We start from the raw sequence: 19,413 nt of genomic DNA, 5'->3' as shown, positions 1-19,413 counted from the left end.
GTCGATATTCTTTGAGGGCTGTTTTATAGATGATTTTACTTTCCGTGGTATAGTTCTGTCTCCAGTGGCGTTCAAGGGATTTACAAGAAGTCTTTTTCTGTCGAAGCTCGTCAAGAGTACCAAGGTGCTGAGGGTACATCCCTATGAGTTTTGATAGATTTGAGAGGTGCCAAAGCGTCTAAGGCCTGACCGATCCATGCATCCAAGTGGTCAATCTGTAGGTTGAGATCAAGTGACAAGCCAGGTTGGGTGTTTTTTAGGTATTTCTGGAGTGTTTCAGGGGTGATGCGACTCCAGTTTCTGCCTGATGATTTGGGGGTAATAGCGGGTCGAATGTGGCAGGGAATGCCAATCTCAAAAGAAATGAGGAAATGGTCCGACCAAACAACCGGGGTAGGGGGGGTCGCCTGAATAGATGGTAGGTTAGAGCAAATCAGATCCAGTGTATGACCTGCTTTATGCGTGGGTAAGGTTATTATTTGGGCTAGGTTGCAGGCCGCTAACAAGGAAATGAAATAATTGCTGTGCTTACAAGAATCGTTATCAGCATGGAGATTGAAATCACCTAAGGCGGTGAAGTTAGCGTAACGTGTGCTTAGCTGAATAATATAGTCCACCAAAGCCGATAAGTGAGCAGTGTTGGAATGGGGGGGGCGATAGATAAGAATTCCGGAACAAGAGGAAGACGAAGAATATAGGACACTGAAAGGCATGCCTCCTATACAATCAATTTGGTCATATGTGGGGAGGGTGACCGTCCATATGGATTTGTGAATTAAAGCAATACCACCTCCTGGTAAACCATTGGGCCTGTTGGCACAGATGATACTGTAACCCTCCGGTAGGGCAAGGGTGATAGCAGGGTTGGTAGTGTCATTCAGCCAGGTTTCAGTTAGAAAGAGCAGATCCCAATTGTTATCCCAAAGGGACTGCCAAATGTCGATGGCATGTTTACTCAGTGATCTACAATTGATCAGTGCAGCTCTGAGGGTCAGGGAGGACTGAGCTCCATGTATGGAGACAGGGTTCAGAGCATGCACTGAGCGAATAGAGTAATCTGAAGCAGGGAGGGAGAAATGGCAGACTGTGCAGGCACGTACCTGGCTCCGGGCGTCAAAGGGGGGACAGGGGCAGGTCATGCAAAGGGGGGGTCTCAGAGACAACAGCTCAGTCCGCGTGTATGTGGCGGTGATGTGGCTGATGGGTCGCGGAGGGGGACCGGCCCCGGTCGCGTCCTGATCGCGGACGAGCGCAGACGAGCTTGCCTTAAGCGTGCCTTCGGCGCGCAATCGGCGCGCCCGCTGCGCTCGTCCGCTGCGCTTCCGGTTCATGCACATTGTTAAGGAAATGGGGCGGAGAGAAGGGGTGTGGCCTCGGAGTGGGCGTGTCCCAGTCAGAGCGTGGGGAATGGCGGTGAAGAAAGATCGGCGATTTCGCCCTCACACGCGCTGGTTATGCTGCGAGAAAGGGTGGCTGCACACTGCAGTCGTGAGGCAGGAGGGGTAAGTGAATAAGCTTAAAAATGCTAAGTTGTACAAAGTTTAAAAACAGTAAAATACTCGGTCAAACTAACTACTCCCGGCTGCGCCTCAGGAGGATTCAGAAGTTTATCTTTAGGCTTACGAGTCAGCACGCCTTAAGTAACGTATTGCAGGGGGCGTGGCCTCGGAGTGGGCGTGTCCCAGTCAGAGCGTGGAGAATGGCGGTGAAGAAAGATCGGCGATTTCGCCCTCACACGCGCTGGTTATGCTGCGAGAAAGGGTGGCTGCACACTGCAGTCGTGAGGCAGGAGGGGTAAGTGAATAAGCTTAAAAATGCTAAGTTGTGCGAAGTTTAAAAACAGTAAAATACTCTGTCAAACTAACTACTCCCGGCTGCGCCTCAGGAGGATTCAGAAGTCTATCTAATGGCATGGTGAGCAAAAAAACGATGGCCCAGATCTCTGTACTGGGGTGAATGTATGACATTGTTCTGCATTCTGTCCATCAATTGTTCTTTTTGCATTTGTCACCCCGAGAGGGACGGGTATGCCCAGACGTTTGTCCCATGCTCTCCATGCCACTGGAGTCAAGCTAGCCTGGCTGATGAGGGCTGAAAGCCTGAAACCGGTCCTAGTATGCTTGTTTCCAGTTCAGGGAGGACCTGGCCTGGCAGTTCGGGCTGGACTGTTCCCATTGTGCGCAGGGTCAAGACTGCTTTGCATATGGCTGGGTCCAAACTGAAATGGCAAATGAGCCAAAAAACTATGGATTTAGGCCCAGGTCTCTGTACTGGGGTGAATGTATGACATTGTTCTGCATTCTGTCCATCATTTGTTCTTTTTGCATTTGTCACCCCGAGTGGGACGGGTATGTCCAGACGTGGGTCCTGTGCTCTCCATGCCACTGGAGTCAAGCTATCCTGGCTGATGAGGGCTGAAAGCCCAAAACAGGTACTAGGATGTTTGTTTCCAATGCAGGGAGGACCTGGCCTGGCAGTTCGGGCTGGACTGTTCCCATTGCGTGCAGGGTCAAGACTGATTTGCATACGGCTGGCTCCAAACTGGCATGACATGGTGAGCAAAAAACAATGGATTTAGGCCTAGATCTATGTACTCGGGTGAATGTATCATGTTGTTCTGCATTCTGTCCATCAATTGTTCTTTTTGCATGAAATATGTGTGCAACATTTCTGACCCCTATGCATGATACATAATATTTCCCACATATGCCACACAATTTTAACCATGCAAAACAAACAGGGTTGCTTTTAAGCTGACCCAAAAGTGATTTGGAGCTTTCTTACATGCAAAAAGCACTACACAAATCTAGCTGTACAAAGCAACACAATCCTGGAGAGGTGCTTCTTCGTTTTGTTGTTCAACTAATCCAGAATTCTGCAGCCAAGTATCCCTACTCATACCAGTATGTACTGGACAAAGTTGTTTTGTTTATTCCAGATCAGAGAGGTTGCCCTCTGTTTTCTCTACCTCAGAAACTAATACACCATAGGAAGGGTTTATAAGTGGGACTTACTAGAGCAAGGTCAAACCTAATGTGACAAAGGGAATACCTTGGCAGCTTTCTCCTCGTCTCCAACTGCTATTTATTTCAGGGAGGTGGGCTGAGGAAGAGATATGTGCAAGCTAAACTGTCAGTCATGGTATAAAACAGCTTTCTCTGCGGGGCCACCAACTTGTGCAACACTCACAGCGGTTCAAATGTATTCTACCATTCACCCAGTATCAGTAAACCACACATATCGAGTTCCCATAAATGACAAAGGCAAGAGACCAGAGTTTGAGGATCTGGGCAGCCAATAATCAGTAACCAATTTCCGCACAGCATAACAGGTTAAAAGTCATGTGCCTATGCAATATTGATCATATGCTACCATGACCCATCACTGTGTAACTTGGGCTAATAGGCCAGTAGTCAATGTCACACATAAGGGTGCAACTTAGGTGTTCTGCCAAACGGAAAGGAAAAAGGATGGATTACTTGTAGAGGACACGCATGTTTGTTCAGTTCTTCAGAGTGGAGAACAGGAATAACCATAATAACTTAAAGGGTAAGGTGGTAAAGCATTTCCAATACACAAGGAAGACTTTTCTCTAAATTAATTTAGTCAAACCTTTCTGTTTTTGTGAATGCAATGATAATCTATCAACCCCTTGGGATGATTACTCTGAGAACATTTCAAATACTTTGATAGGTTTCGCCAATACATTCTCTGTTATTGCCACAAGTACCTCAAGACTGACATAGAGAAGAAGGAATCCTTTCATGTTCAATCTATGAGACACTGAGAGTGCATCTTATTTACATCTAGAAAATATAAAAGAGGCAGGGACTCAACTGCAACACACCTACAGGTCCATGAGTTTGGAACGTCAACTGCATCAACAGGTCTATGAAGGGAAAGCACAGAGGCTGCCTTTAAAGAATCACATATTTAAACAAGGGATTATGCATGATATATCCTTAATCCACTGTCCCTGTCCCTTATTTTGAAAAGGATTAGACTTGAATTACGATGTCATTGCCAGTCATGCAGTTATTTAGTGATATTAAATGTTTATTTGCCAAACATACTTATGAAGGTGTCTGACAAAAACATTGACTGACATTTGTCTAGGGACGTAGATTTTTAAAAAAAATATATATAATTTTTATTCTTTCTATCATGAGATTGGAATGAAGCGCTCCATTTAAACTGCATTGATGACTTGTATAAGGGGTCCTACACAATTTCTCGTATTTTGAAAAGAATCACCCTAAATATCAGATGGTGCTATGTCACTGGGATACAACTTTTCCTTTGCTTTCACAAATCATTAATTTCAGGTGTTTTAGTCTGTTTTGTTTAATTGACCTGAACCAGAATTACTAATTCCAGAATGCACTGTGTGGGGATCTTGTGTATCGAGTGACTTCTTTTCTCACTGATTTGTTCCATGAACACTCAGGGCAGAAAAAGAGATGTTGCAATAAAGTGTAGCCTTCTGAGAATCTTATACCTGGCCCTGGTACCTTCCAATTAATGTGTGAGTAAGAGTGAATGCATGGCTGTAGAACAGTAAACAGCTACATCTCAACTTGCAAAAAATGTAATCATCTTTAGCAGTAGTCACTTCAGACGAACTTAAGGGAGCATTTGTGGAGTAAGTGACAGCTCCATAACGGCCCCTAAAGTTTCTGCGTCTAGGCTCTTGGAGTAAAGGCATGGCATTCTGTGACATGTCTCCCAAATTAACTTCAAACATTCTCTTTGATGGGTATTGGGGGTATTAGAAATATGATTTAGCGCTATTAGGGTGCAAATTGCATTTAAGCCACATTTAGCACTAACTTGCATAAGGATATGGGTGCCAATTGTGTTCACACCCTGATTGCAGTTATACCTGGTGGTAACTGCTTTTTTGAATCTGCACTAGGCATAATAATACATACTTTCAGCTGTTTAGACAGCAGTCAGTTAAATGGTGGATCTCTGTTATATTCATGTCTACTGGCTATACTGTGCACACTGTCTGCTATTTAACCAGCCACAAGGTGAAACATTTATTTGTTTGGTTATTTGCATGTCTGCTGGCCAAACAGTGCATAGTTTCTTTTATATGGTCAGTGGCCAGGTAAAGAATTAAGTTTTTTAGCTACTTAATAGCTGTTGGCCAAATTGTACATAATGGGTCTATTTACATGATCTGATGTATCACTGTGTTGCATCAGCAATGCATCAAAATGTCTTGCATTTGGCTATGCCAATTTTAAATTCAAAGGACGTGCTGTATTTATAGTATGACACACCATGGTGTAAGGTACAGTTTGCGTAAAAAAACCTGACGCTTCTGTGGATATAATGTTGCAGTGGAAACAGATGCATCTGGAGCAAAAGTGACGTAAGGCTGGTTAGCGACATGTAAAGCAATGCTAACCACCTTAGTGTCATTTTTCTGTGGGTGAAGCATCAAAAAACATATACAAAAGGACGCATTTGAAAATAAAAAGTGGCACACTTCATAGTAGGCAGACATAGGGAGGGGAGAAGTAAGCAGCAGTCGATACAACAACCCCAACAACCCCAGTACCTGCCAGGATGTCCAGACAGACTCCCAGAGGAAGAGTAAGAGAAAGTACAATTTCATTGAGGAGGATAATGACCTTTTGATCACTGAGATGATAGAGCACCAACATCAGCTCTTTGTCACCACAAAATTGCCATTATGTAAGAAAGAGGCTGTTAAACCTAGCGGTGCAGAGACAGAATATCGAGTTGGTTATGTCAACATACACAAATATCGATTTGGAAATATTGTGATGCAGAAATATCGACAGCAATAATATCGTGGTGAAGAATAGCCACTTGGAGGTAAGAAATATTGTTTTTGAAAATATCAAAGTCATTAATATCGTTCGCAAAAATATACTTGTTTCAAATATTGATGTTTTAATTAGTGTTATGTATTTTAGTATGTATTTTGAAAAAGTATGTGAGCTATTTTTTTCTATAAGTTTTGCTTTTGTTTTTTAATATAAGTGTTACACTTTTAGGTGTCGATTCCGATCCGTTAAAACCCGGGTACAAATGGTCGGACGGAACGTTTTTTCCGACCGACTGGTACCCGGGAAAAACACCTTACAAACTCGCAAGTACGATTTGCACAGAAATACCATCAGCGCCCGAGTCGGAAAAAACACCGACCGGCAAATTTTTTACATACGAATCACTGTCGGGACGGCGCACATGCGACATCCGGACGGAGTCAGGCAGCGTTTCACGGACCAGCAAGTACGATTCGTACCGACGTCACTCCGCACGCTGCAGGTTTTACGGGAGCCAAAAACTGCTGGGAAAGTGAGGACGCCGCGAACAAGGAGCCCCGGCACGCCAGGGACAGCGATGGACCCCAACCTACGCGTCATCCCGGCCCTCATAGCCTACCACCTCGTATACAGAAACCGACGCAGACGCCGCAGAAGGTCAGAACAACACCCAGGGGCAAAGGGGTGTGTGTGTGTGTGCAAGGGCCAGGAATCATAACCCACACCCCACAAATAACTACAACATAATGCACAGCAATTGCCACCATGGACTGGTCACTTCGGGCGGCGTGTCCACCAATCCCACATCCCGCCACAACGGAAGTGGACTTGGACGCCCACCCCTACGTCACACCAACTGCGCCGGTATGGCCGCACCCACATCCCAAAGGCATGGTTATGGGCCGCACCCCCAAAGTTGGGGTGCCCTAGGGACACGGGCCCCACCCAGGCCATCAGCGTGTGTGTACAGCACATACCACGCCCACCCCTACGTCACACCAACTACGTTGGTATGGCCGCACCCAGGTCCCAAAGGCATGGGTATGGGCTGCACCCCAAAGTTGGGGTGCCCTAGGGGCACGGGCCCCACCCAGGCCATCAGCGCGTGTGTACGGCACATACCACGCCCACCCCTACGTCACACCAACTACGCCGGTACGGCCGCACCCACGTTCCAAAGGCATGGGAATGGGCCGCACCCCCAAAGTTGGGGTGCCCTAGGGGCACGGGCCCCACCCAGGCCATCAGCGCATGGTTACGGCACATACCACGACAGTGGACAGATACATAGGGGTGTGTGCCTATCACTCCCAGCAGTGGCCAGACTTTTGAGGGGTGGGTGCCATCACTCCCAGCAGTGCCCAGACATATGAGGGGTGGGTGCCATCACTCCCAGCAGTGCCCAGACATATGAGGGGTGGGTGCCATCACTCCTAGCAGTGCCCAGACATATAAGGGGTGGGTGCCGAGGACCCCCAGCAGTGGACAGAGACATGGGGGGCCAACATCATTAACAGATGACCACAGCTCCATGTGTGAATGTACGTATCCCTAACTCAGGACAATGACGATAGTGCCATAACAACACATCACTGACAGCAGTGTCGCACTCCCAGGAGGATGGTCGGCCTACCCCCACTGCATGACACACCACATGTGGGTGTGAGGGCAAATTACACATGCATACCCACCCCTGGAGGAGGCAGCACAATACACACACTGAGATTTTGCCACAAGACTGCACCCTCATGTCAAACACCACTAAACAATGCGAGCCAAAGGGAACACACACTGTCACGCACAGTCCACGAATGAGAGGAATGCACAGGTGCAGGGGCAGCCAACAAGTAGTTGCCCCCCATGGAAGTGAAAGGGTGGAGTACACACAGATACAATGCCCACAATTGTCAGGCAGGTGCCCAAATACCCTGCAGAACACGCAACACATGTGTGTGAGGCAGGGAGTACACACATGCAAAGTGCAGAAAAGGGAAAATGTCCACATGAAGTCATGTCAATATACGCAATACACAAGTACAGTTACCAGCAAGGATGCCACAAACGATGCAGGTGGAGATATTGCAGAGCATGCATGGCCAAAGTCGAAGGGATGTGTCACACACCGAGGCAATGTTGACACAGCTCAGCACAACAATTGGGAAACACCATGCAGGGAAGATGACAGGTGCCACAGAGGAAGGAACACACCTTGGGACAATGTCACCATGCAGTAAGAGCTAACATGACCTACGAATATATGCAGACACCATGTGACGGCATGCAGATACCAGGGTCCGCCCCATGAGCAGGACACAACAACATATACCAGACACCCAACACATCATCACCACCCCAACTCAGGGAGCAGCAGCACCAGCAGCAACAGCAGAATAGAAATATTGTGAAAACGAGAAAATAACAACCACATGCAGCATCTCGAAGGAAAGTAGCCACAGTACACCATTCCACAAGCCCATAGGTCACACCAGATGCGAAGTACCGGGGGGGGACGCGTAGGGACGTGTCTCCCCAGGCTCGCCTGCACAGTACACTGTACCATATTATCCACAGAAGTGGGGGCATCATGTGTGGGGAAGAACCAGGCACCGCAGGGACAGGAGGGGCACGGGTAGGTGTCGTGGCTGCAGGGACGGACGACCCCACCACAGGGGGTGCGGTGCCTGGCACGAAAGAGACATGTTTGGTGTACCACAAACTCCCCTCAGAACCCAGAACCCCACATCCGACTAGCTAAGTGTCCCATTCGATATTCGAGGTTGGGCCCGGCAGTCCCAATGTATAGACAAGCCAGAACAAGCGACTTACAACATCCCCAGGAATGGTGGGAATCAGACATAGCTGTGCGTCATGATTCACAGATCAGTCCACAACAGAATAGACACAGACAAGGTAAAGTTTAATAAGTACTTTCAATGAACCTCGCATCCTAAGATGCAGGACTGTGGCCAACATAAGCAGACAAAAGGTTAAGGCCAGAAACATCAGCATTGTTGCAATATCATAGACATTGAAAGGAGCAATCATAAGAAACAGTGGAAACAGCAACCTTCCTGTCGGCAGTAAACTAATAGTAGTATCATTCGACTAATAGCAGGTCCCTAAGCTAGAAGGGGGGACCCCCCACTGCACAGATCAGCTCAGTGATATGACATCACAGGATCATCTAGTCCCATCCCCTGCAAAAGTCCTCCATCCATTAGGGGCTCTAATTCGAGAACGCAGAGTTCAAGTTTGATAGAACGGAACCAAGGGCATGAACTGGAAGTCCATAGAAGGGAAGCGAAATTGTCAGAAAAGAAATGTCAAACATGAACGATGTTGCAGGGAATTCAAACATGTAAGAGGGGAGGAAAATATCACATTGACGGATGCACCATGAAATGAGCAGGGCTAAAGTTAATCCATCAAGGCATAGGCACTATAAGTTGCAACAGCTTCCAAGAGGAAATCATCTGCACGTTCTGAAAAATTGTCTGCCATCCAGTTCAGCAGGGGGAAAGAACACACGTGTTCCTCAACAATCGGCCCATCCAGCACAACTTGTGGACAACAGGTGGGGACATCAAGATAACTTCTGGTTAAGAAATCATTTGCTGCTGTTCGGATGTCCCAATTCCCCAGGACTCCATGTGCAGCAGCACAGGCCATGACACTGACGCCAGAACAGTCCAACTCATGAACCACTAAGGGGCACATCAGTCAATCCAAATCCGGGTCAGGAGGCACCGAGTTACACAGGAACAAATCCAGAGCCCATTCGAATGGACAGTCTAGGCAATGAAAGACAGGTTGCACGTAGGTAAAGAAGGGACAATCCATAGGCACTGCTTAAGGTCGCCAGCGGAAGAGTGCCGTATAATTCAAGCATCATGTTACGAAGATGGAGCAGCCGGTGCATGCTGTCTTTTAATGCAAGAGGTGAGGCCACATCGTAGTACGCTGATCTATTATGGCACCCCAGCTACGAGGGCGAGAAGCAAAGGGACACCTCCGAAGACGGTAGACAAAATCGAATGATAAAATGCGGGGATCACACCAAACAGAGTTTGGAAGGAGGTCACGAGGCCGGAGACCACAATGTAGAAAAAAACAGCCAGGCCACCTGTTGACGAGGCATCAAAGATAGTCTGAATCCGAGTCCCAAATATGTAGTGGGAGATCAGTGTTCAAAAGCGCTTGCACCTCTGTGCGCGTGTGATCTACGTGAAGGCCAAATGTTTCTCAGGAAGAAGTCAACACGACTTGTGTTTGAGACAATGGAGCCCTTATACTGCTCATCTTGTTGAACTCCGCTTTCAAGGTTGCAATGGGAGGCCAGATGGATACATCCAGCCGGCCATGCGGGGGTGGGAAGAGTCCGAAATGACAGAATACCACTCGTAGTGATACAGTCACGATCTCAGGAATTGCCGGAAGCATCCCACAGCAAGCTTCTGCATTGAATAGCACATAATTGCCGTTAGCAAGCAGCGTACAAGACGGGGTCATGACTGGCACACAAATCCACTTCAGTATACAAGCTACATCATGAGCGTGCATGTAACAAGCAGCCTGCAATTGAATGTGCCTATACACCACAGAAAGATCCGGAGTGGAAGTGCACCCTTCACCTCTTAAATACACCTCCTTGCCATCTCTCACGCACCTGTTGTCGCCTAGCACAGACACAAGGGACCCGAGCAACTGGGGGGGCGGTGATGATAATGGAGGGTGCGGCGAAGGATGGAGTGCTGCTTTCAGCACTGGGGGCAGCCTCTGCCCCCTCTGGGAGCTCAGCCTCGGACCCGTCAGCGTCATAGTCGGTGTTGGGACTGGACAGGTCCTCCGCCTGACTCCCCTCGGCCTCCGTGCTACATGCTGCGCCAGACTCCCCAGCACTGGTGGCCCCGGTGCGGGCTACCTCCCCCACGTCCTTGCCAGTGTCTCCCTCTGTTTCCCCCGACGATGCTGTGGCCAAGGTGAATAGAGAGGAAATGACCAGACACCTGTCTACATATGACACATGAGTCCAATCTACATAGGACACAGTGCATAGCATTAACGCCAACATGAGTGACATCTACAATACTACAAACATAAGTAGGCCCTGCACCACACAGTTGGTTTACCCACCATGCCACTAGGAAACAATGGGGAGGATGACACAACAGAAATGTACTTGTCCAAAATCGATACAGAGGAGCTACTCACTGGGGACAGTCGCGCACTGCATCACTGGCATGGCACAGACACCTACACCCACAACTGTCCCCCGATGCTAGGGACACGGTTAATGACACCTCAAATGTAACTACCGGCATTGCACGTTGTGACTATGTGATGTGAGTGTCATGTGATCCCATGAGCTAGCTGTATTAGTTCCGTGACATGCATCTGCATTTGCTGCATCCAACATGTGTGTGCGGGTCGATGGGCATGGCACACTATTATGCACACCAGGCCACATGTGGAATCAGATGTAACGGGTGTATGTGTGCATCGCACATGCACTTGCGAGACAAGGACATATCTGCGTAGTCTCAAGGTATGTGTCATCATACCTGACATGTCCCCCTTCCTGCCAAGGTGTGTGGACTGTCCTGTTTCAAGGACATGCGACCTGTGCCTCCAGTGTCCCGCAACCGGTCTGTGTGATAATACATCCTTCTTATGCACATATGTGGATGCCTGTCACTCCTGTAATGCGTCAGCCTCTTCACTTACACTGGCCCACAGCTAGTTCCATGTCATGTCATGTTGACCTTGCGCACCCACGTGTGTAGCTGACTGTTGTTAGGGGTGTTACCTGGCTGGCATACGTGTCCTGGATGCATTGCACAGTACAGACTCTGTATGTAGCAAATGTGTATTAGCTGTTGAACATGTGCTCAGTTCATTGACAGTGGTGTATTGCTCTACTCAATCTTCGTTATTCCTTTCAAATTTCTGCAGGGCACCGCCTCTCCCCCGACCACTGCCAGACTTGGCTGCCATGAAGGAACGTGACTGTATACGCCGCTACCGCTTCACCCAACCGTTGATTGACGACTTGACCACAAGGCTCGAGATGCACCTCCAACCGCTACACAGGTATCCTACTACACTGACACCCAAGATGAAGGTGATGGCAGCCCTACATTTCTTTGCCACCGGTACGTTTCAATTGACTATAGCTGATGTAGGTGGCATGTCCCAGACCATGTTCAGCCGTGTCCTGCATGATGTGTTAGAGGCCATGTTGGTACACCTTGATGAATTCATTGCCTTTCCAACTCGTGAGCAGTTGACAGGTGTCAAGGGTGAGTTCTATGCCCTGGGAGGGATGCCCCATGTCATTGGGGCCATTGATGGGACACATGTGGCTTTGGTGCCACCACATGCACAGGAGGTAGCCTTCCGTAACAGCAAGCATTACCACTCCATCAATGCCCTTGGGGAATGTCTTGCCAACATGATGATATCCCATGTCTGTTCACGTTTTCCAGGATCAGCATACGATGCCTACATCATGAGGAGTAGCAGGGTGCCTGAAATGAGGCTGCAGCTGCACAACGAACGTGCATGTCTTGTTGGTGGGTATGATCTGTTAGTCCTGTATTTAACAGTTTCTTCATGTCTTACTGCTTCTCCTGACCCACTTCTGTCCATGATGTTTCCATGTAGGGGACGCTGGCTATCCCAACATGCCATGGCTGATGACGCCTCTCCGCAACCCCAGAACAGCCGCAGGACACCGGTACAACGACACCCATGGGCAGATGAGGCGCGTGATTGAGAGGATGTTTGGACTCCTGAAGAGCAGATTCAGGTGCATCCACAAGACCGGCGGCGCCCTCCCATATGCCCCGGTGAAGGTCTGCAAAATCTTCCTTGTGTGCTGCATGCTGCACAACATGGCAGTGGAGAAGGCCGTGCCACTCATCCTGGATCCTGATGAGCAAGATCATCCACCCGTTGAGGATGAAGGGCTTGGGCACGGGGCAAGTGAGGATGAGGATGAGGACATCCGGAGTCAGCTGATCGGCAACTTCTTCTCATAATGGTGAGTTGCGGTGTCTGAGTGTGCACGCCCAGTGCCTTGTGTGGCATGTGTTGCAATGTGTGTGTCGAGCTGACTGTGTGCCAAGTGACTTGGAGGTGTGTTCTGATGTGTCATACAAGTGCAAATGTCATTCCCCATATTTGTGCAGGAACACAAAAATCATAATTCCCATGTTGACAACATCAATACTGTAGGGTGCATGTACATGTCTGCGGATTACTAGCTCCTCGCTGACTTGTTGTGTGTCTGTCCTCCCCAGGTTCCTGCGGCTGTCGTCTGCTCATGTCATCATTGCACTCCTGCTATTCCTCATGATTTTTCCAACGTGTGCTGGATCAGAGGTACATGCACAGAGATGGTGAGAAGTATTTTTTGGTAAGGAGTGCAGCAAGGTGTTTTGTGGGTGAAACGTGTTTGTGATATGTGGGTACTGCTCCTGTGCATGTTGTGTTACCATGCATACATGTCGACTCACCATGGGCCACGTGACGTGTTGCATGGCTCCCATTAATTGATAGTCAACCTTCCTGACAGTCATCGGTCATGGATTGTGGATTCTGATGAAGGCATCAATGTGTGTCTAACGTCCCTCAGGAACATACGGGATGGTCATGCTGGACATGGTGTGGGACATCCTCATATGAGGCCCAATTTGGAACCAACCTTGTACGTCTGTCATCCTAGATCCCGTTGGTCCATCTCCGTGCATCCAACCTTTCCCTGGAGCCCGTTCTTCTCATCCACCGTACTCCAGCATACAGGACATAGTTCTCCCACCTGGCCACAAATCCCTGGGACTCCCTCCCCGGGTACCTCCACATGGGCCATGGCCTCTACGCCTTGATGATGATCTCCCAAATAGGTCTGTCCGTACAGTTTAGCAAGCCCCCCCTCAGCAGCCAGAGGCCATCACAGGTGAGTGTTGTGCTCCATGCCTACATTGACTGATACTTGTGACCCATGTGTGTCCTGTACCAGACTCTGTTCCCAGGGGATGAATGGCTGGAGTTGGTTCAACACTCACGCATAGTTAGACATTTCCACACACACATGTCGTAGAATAATGCAAAATGACAGCAACAGCTCATGTGCAGAACAATGTGACTTTATTTTTGGTGGGGTGAGTCTTTGGGTAGATGTGCTAAGGTGGACTACCAGGGTAATAGAATCCAAAGTTCACTGGGGGAGATGGCATCCTTGGCATTGGAAGTCATCAGAGTCCAGACCACAGTATTGGTCATCATTGGTCAGACTGGGACCAGCAAGTCCATGTGGCAGAGAATCTCATTGGGTGAGGTGCTGCTGTTGCGCCCGAGGGCCAGGTGCCAGGCCAGGTGACCTGGGAGATGGGGATGGTCCGCTGACTCTCACGGTCTTTTACGTGGACGACCCACTTTCCTACGGGGAACCTCAGATGCAGGCCTTGACGATGGTAGGGACACTCCGTCAGATGAATCCTCCTCCTCCTCCCTCCCTGTGTCTGGTGCTGGTCTACGCCTGGTGGCACAGGGAGGGTTTGCCAGACTTCGGGCGATCTGACGGAGTGATTGGCTCACGTGCCTGTGCACCGCCAGGTACTCAGCCAGTCTTGCCTCCATCCGTCCTTGTTGTTGTTGGTGACTGGCATGATGCTCGACCTGCAGGTTCTTGATCTCATCGAGGGTCCCCTGCATCCCGGAAAGTCTGGCCACGACCTGGTCGATGCATCTGGTGTCACGCCGGTATGAGTCCAGGATGTTGCGTATGTGGGCCATACCGGGGTCCTGAGCTGGCTGGTCAGGTTTGCGCCTCCGCCTGCCTCCACTCCCACCACCCCTGCCCACACGAGCCTGGCCTGCGTTGTGGGCACATCGGGTCTACGGGACCCCTGAGGGATGGCATCGGCAGGGTTGTCCTCCTGGGTGCCCACAGAACGTTGTCCCTCCTGGTCAGACTGGCTGTGTTGTTCAGTGGGAGCAGTGATCCTGGGTGTGTCCTGGGATGTGGCGGGAATGGGGGTGGGGGTTGGCACAGATGTACCTGACGCAGGTGCTGCAGGTGCTTGTACATCAGAGGGTCCAGGTTGGTCGGGGTCATCCACAGAGTGGTGAGAGTCGTCGCTGCCGGTGGGATCGTCGTTACGCGGTGCCTGGGACTGTGAATCTTCACCCCCAGTGTTGGGGGGAGATCGTCAACGTCGCCCTGTGTGTGTGAGAGAGACAATGTTAATGCTGTTTCATGCCACATTCATGTTTCATACATATTCAAGTTGACACAGTTCCCCGAGGTAGTTGGATGTCCCTGCCATTCCTCTCAGTGTCCACTTGGGGATGGGTATGTTGCGGGGGACAGATTGGGATGTTATCCTGAGTGTGTTGCCTGTAGATAGTTGGCTCTGATCAGGCGCGCAACACCCATTGGGCTAACCGAGCTTCTGTCCCCCCGTCATGTGTGTCAGCCCGGCTGAGACAGCCTCGCGGGCTGGCGTCCGTCTAATTGCATCCGGACCCGAGCACTTCACAGGTGTATGGTAGACCATCTACTCGTAAATTCGGCTTTTGTTGTGTTTTCACCCATTCTTACAGCCACTCTGCCTAGGGCTGGTTGATTTAGCCCCCCCAATCTTTTACTGCCCCCCACCCGGAAGTTGGCTGTAGTTGCCCGTCTGGCTCTGATGCTTACTTGGCTCCGGATTGGTCTTGTTGTGTCACATGTCCATTGTGGGAGTCGGTGTATCTGTTGCCTGCCCCGGGGGTGTGTGCTGGGGGGTGACCTGGCGTGCTGTGGTGAGTCGTCATTGGGTCTCCCAGGTGATGTGTGTGTCCCCTCATGGTGTATGATGGCATGACAGTGTGTGTGGGTTCCTGTGCTGGATGCCTGTGCTTGTGGATTTGGTGTTTGAGTGTACAGTGGTCCCAGGAGGGCCTTGTGCTGCATACAGTAGGGCCCAGTGTCAGCGACCTTGTTAGTAGTTTGCCAGTCCCAGTGCATTGTGCATGGGTATGTCCCTATGCCATATGGGCTGGGACATTGGTTTCTGCGTCTCATTTTCACGATGTGTTGTGTGGGGCCCACCCTCCCAGCCTCCCGGACATCCTGTCTTGTGTTTGTGGTTGTTGTGGCCTTGGACATGGCCTTGCCTTGATTTGTGAAGGTTGAATGGTGATGTTCGTGGCATGGGCATGGTTATTGAGTGTGGTTGTGTGTGGTGAGTGCTTGGGGGTGGGTGCATGCATTTGTTGTGGTTGGCAGGCGCGCAACACACATTGGACTCACAGGGATTCAGCCCCACCCCCGTCGTGTGTGGCAGCTCGGGATGAGACAGCTTCCCGGCGCACTCACAGCCGCACCCGAACACTTCACAGGTCTTTCACAGGCCATTTGCATGTTAATGAGGCCTCGCTGTTGTTTCACCCCTTTGACAGCCCCTGCATCTCCACTCCGCCTATGGCTTACAAGATTCATCCCCCCACGGAAGTTTTTCTTAGCCTCCCACGAAATTTTGCTCTAGTTGCGCCTCTGGTGGTTGGGGTGTGGATGCCATTCCCCCAAGTTACATGAGCTGTTTCTGTACTCACCAGGCTCTGCGACTCCGTCTACTCCGTGTAGTCCCACCTGCGGCAGCATGGTCATCACCTTCTCCTCCCAGGGATGGTACTGTACGCGTCTGCGGGGCGGCCCACCTCCAGTGATGTTGGTCTGGGCATGTTCTTCTTTCATCTTCCTCTTGACCGCCCTGCGCAGATCATACCACCTGGCTTGGCATTCATGCCTGGTCCTTCGAACGGGCGCAACAGCATTCACCTTGTCGACGATCCTCTGCCATATGGCAGATTTTTCGGATATGCTGGTCTGTCTGACCATTGTTCCAAACAGCTGTGACTCGACACTGATGACTTCGTCGACGAGGAGCTCCAGCTCCGCCGTAGTGAACTTTGGATTCTTGTACAGACAAGGGCATGGTGTGGGGTGTGGGGTGTGGGCGATTGTGGGTGTGTGGGTGTGAATGTGTGTGTGTGTGACTGAAGAGGGGGATGTTTGTGGGGAAGGTTGTGTGAAGGTGTGTGATTGGCGGGGTTGCAAAGGTATGAGTTCTGTGGGGTGGTTTGTGTGTGAGCTCTGTCTGCAGTAGGTCTGTTGCAAGGGCTCATGGTTTGTGTGTGTGGGCCCTTTTTATTGGTCCATTTTTGGGTGTGGCTGTGTTTGAATTTTGGTGGGTGTGTTATAAGAGGTGGTTGTGTTTGGGGCCTCTGTTGGCCAGTTTGGATGTGGCAGGTCAGTCATTGAGTTGTATTTTTTCGTGTGAACGTGTTTTGTGTGTTTGTGCGAGTCACTTTGGACCTCCTCGTGCTGTTTTCCACTATCCTGGTTCTGTATGTGTATTTTTCCCGTAGGTAGGAGCCATACATTTGCGATTATGTGTGAGGGTGCTTGGGTTCGGTGTTGGTGTGTGGCAAGTAAATGCGGTGGGGGGGCTGGGGGTACAGTGCGGACAGGGTGGTGTAGGGTGCAGACGTATTGGGGCGGGCTGTGCGGCTCGTACACAGGCATGGGTTTACCCGTGTACTTGTGTGCTTCAGCGTTGGCTCCGTACAGGCCTTTTTCCGTGCGATTGTGTTTTCGGACGGGCGGTCGGGATCGTACTTGCGCGCTCAGACTTGTGTTTTACGATTTGTAAGTAGAACTGTCCGGATCACTTTCGTACACTTTTCCAGACGATATTCGGACGTGGGCACTTTCCGACGCACGCTCGTAGACTTTTCCCAACACTATTCGTAGTTATTTTTCACGTCCCAATCGTACTTGCCAGTTTGTACGGTACTTGTGCGACTCGTACGTAAAAAAATACGGATGCGAGTCGTACGGTAATTTTTTTTACCAGATCGGAATCGGCACCTTAGTAGTTATTCATTTTATTGTAATTAAATGTTGCCTTTTTTAGTTCTGTAGCGGGTTGTGGGTTTATTGGGGAATAGGGTGGGAAGAAATTTAATTATAATAAATTGATTATTAATTTGTATTTATTAGTATTTATTTAATTTAGATTTTATAGCATTAATTGTGGGTATTAATGTATTATTAATTAATTAATAATTGGTTGTTAATTATTATTAATCAATTAATTAGTAATTGATGTAATTGTCTAATTTGTTTAAGAGCGGGTTGTGGGTTTATAGAGGAATAGGTTGGGAAGTAATTTAATTATAATACATAGATTATTCATTTTTATTAGTATTCATTTAATTTAGATTTATAGCGTTAATTGTGGGAATTCATGTAATATGAATTATGTATTAATTGCTTGTTAATTATTATTAATAATTAATAGGTAATTATGTTAATTGTGTTAATTTTTTAGGAGCGGGTGGTAGGGTTTATTGAGAAATAAGGTGGGAAGTAATTTATTTTTATTATTTAATGATTATTTTTTAATTGATGCTAATTAATTAATTAATTAAAATGTAAATATGGCAATTGTGTAATTAATTTTAGATGTGAGTTTTGGGGTTTATAGTGGTAAAGGGTGGGAAGTAAATTATTTGAAAATAATTATTAAGTTTTTGTTAATTGATATTAATTTATCAATATAAAACTAGTGTGTAATTATGTTTAGGTGTAGGTTGTGGTGCTTATTGGGGTGGAGGGTGGAAAGTAATTTATGTTTAATTAATTAATAATCAGTTGATCATTAATAATAATTCATCAATTCATAAATATTTATGGTAATTGTTTATTTTAATTTTGTGTGTGGGTTTTTGGTTTTATATGGGTAACATATGGGAAGTAATTAATTTGTATCTGTTTTAATCTGTTTGTTATTTAATAATATTTATGTAATTGATAATTAATTATGTTAATTATGGAGGTACATCTTTAAAAAAATGTAGATGTGTGTTGTGAATTGTGTGGTGTCATAGGGTAGGAAATAAAAAAGATTAAATCTATGTAATAATGTTTTTGATTATAAATAATTTCTATTAAAAATAGGTATTTGTTTGCAAATTTTTGTTAAATCTTTAAAAAATAATCTTTCTAGGTGTTTGTTAGATCTTTTTAACATTATGGTGCCGATTCCGATCCGGTAAAAATAATTACCGTACGACTCGCATCCGTATTTTTTTACGTACGAGTCGCACAAGTACCGTACAAACTGGCAAGTACGATTGGGACGTGAAAAATAACTACGAATAGTGTTGGGAAAAGTCTACGAGCGTGCGTCGGAAAGTGACCACGTCCGAATATCATCTGGAAAAGTGTAAGAAAGTGATCTGGACAGTTCTACTTACAAGTCGTAAAACACAAGTCCGAGAGCGCAAGTACGATCCCGACCGCCCGTCCGAAAACACAATCGCACGGAAAAAGGCCCGTACGGAGCCAACGCTGAAGCACCCAAGTACACGGGTAAACCCATGCCCGTGTACGAGCCGCACAGCCCCCCCAATACGTCTGCACCCTACACCACCCTGTCCGCACTGTACCCCCAGCCCCCCCACCGCATTTAATTGCCGCACACCAACACCGAACCCAAGCACCCTCACACACCATCGCAAATGTATGGCTCCTACCGAAGCGAAAAATACACATACA

This window comes from Triturus cristatus, chromosome 8 (assembly GCF_964204655.1).
Source record: "Triturus cristatus chromosome 8, aTriCri1.1, whole genome shotgun sequence".
NCBI lineage: Eukaryota > Metazoa > Chordata > Amphibia > Caudata > Salamandridae > Triturus > Triturus cristatus.
The sequence above is the reverse complement of the archived record's forward strand: the minus strand, read 5'-3'. Positions refer to the sequence as shown.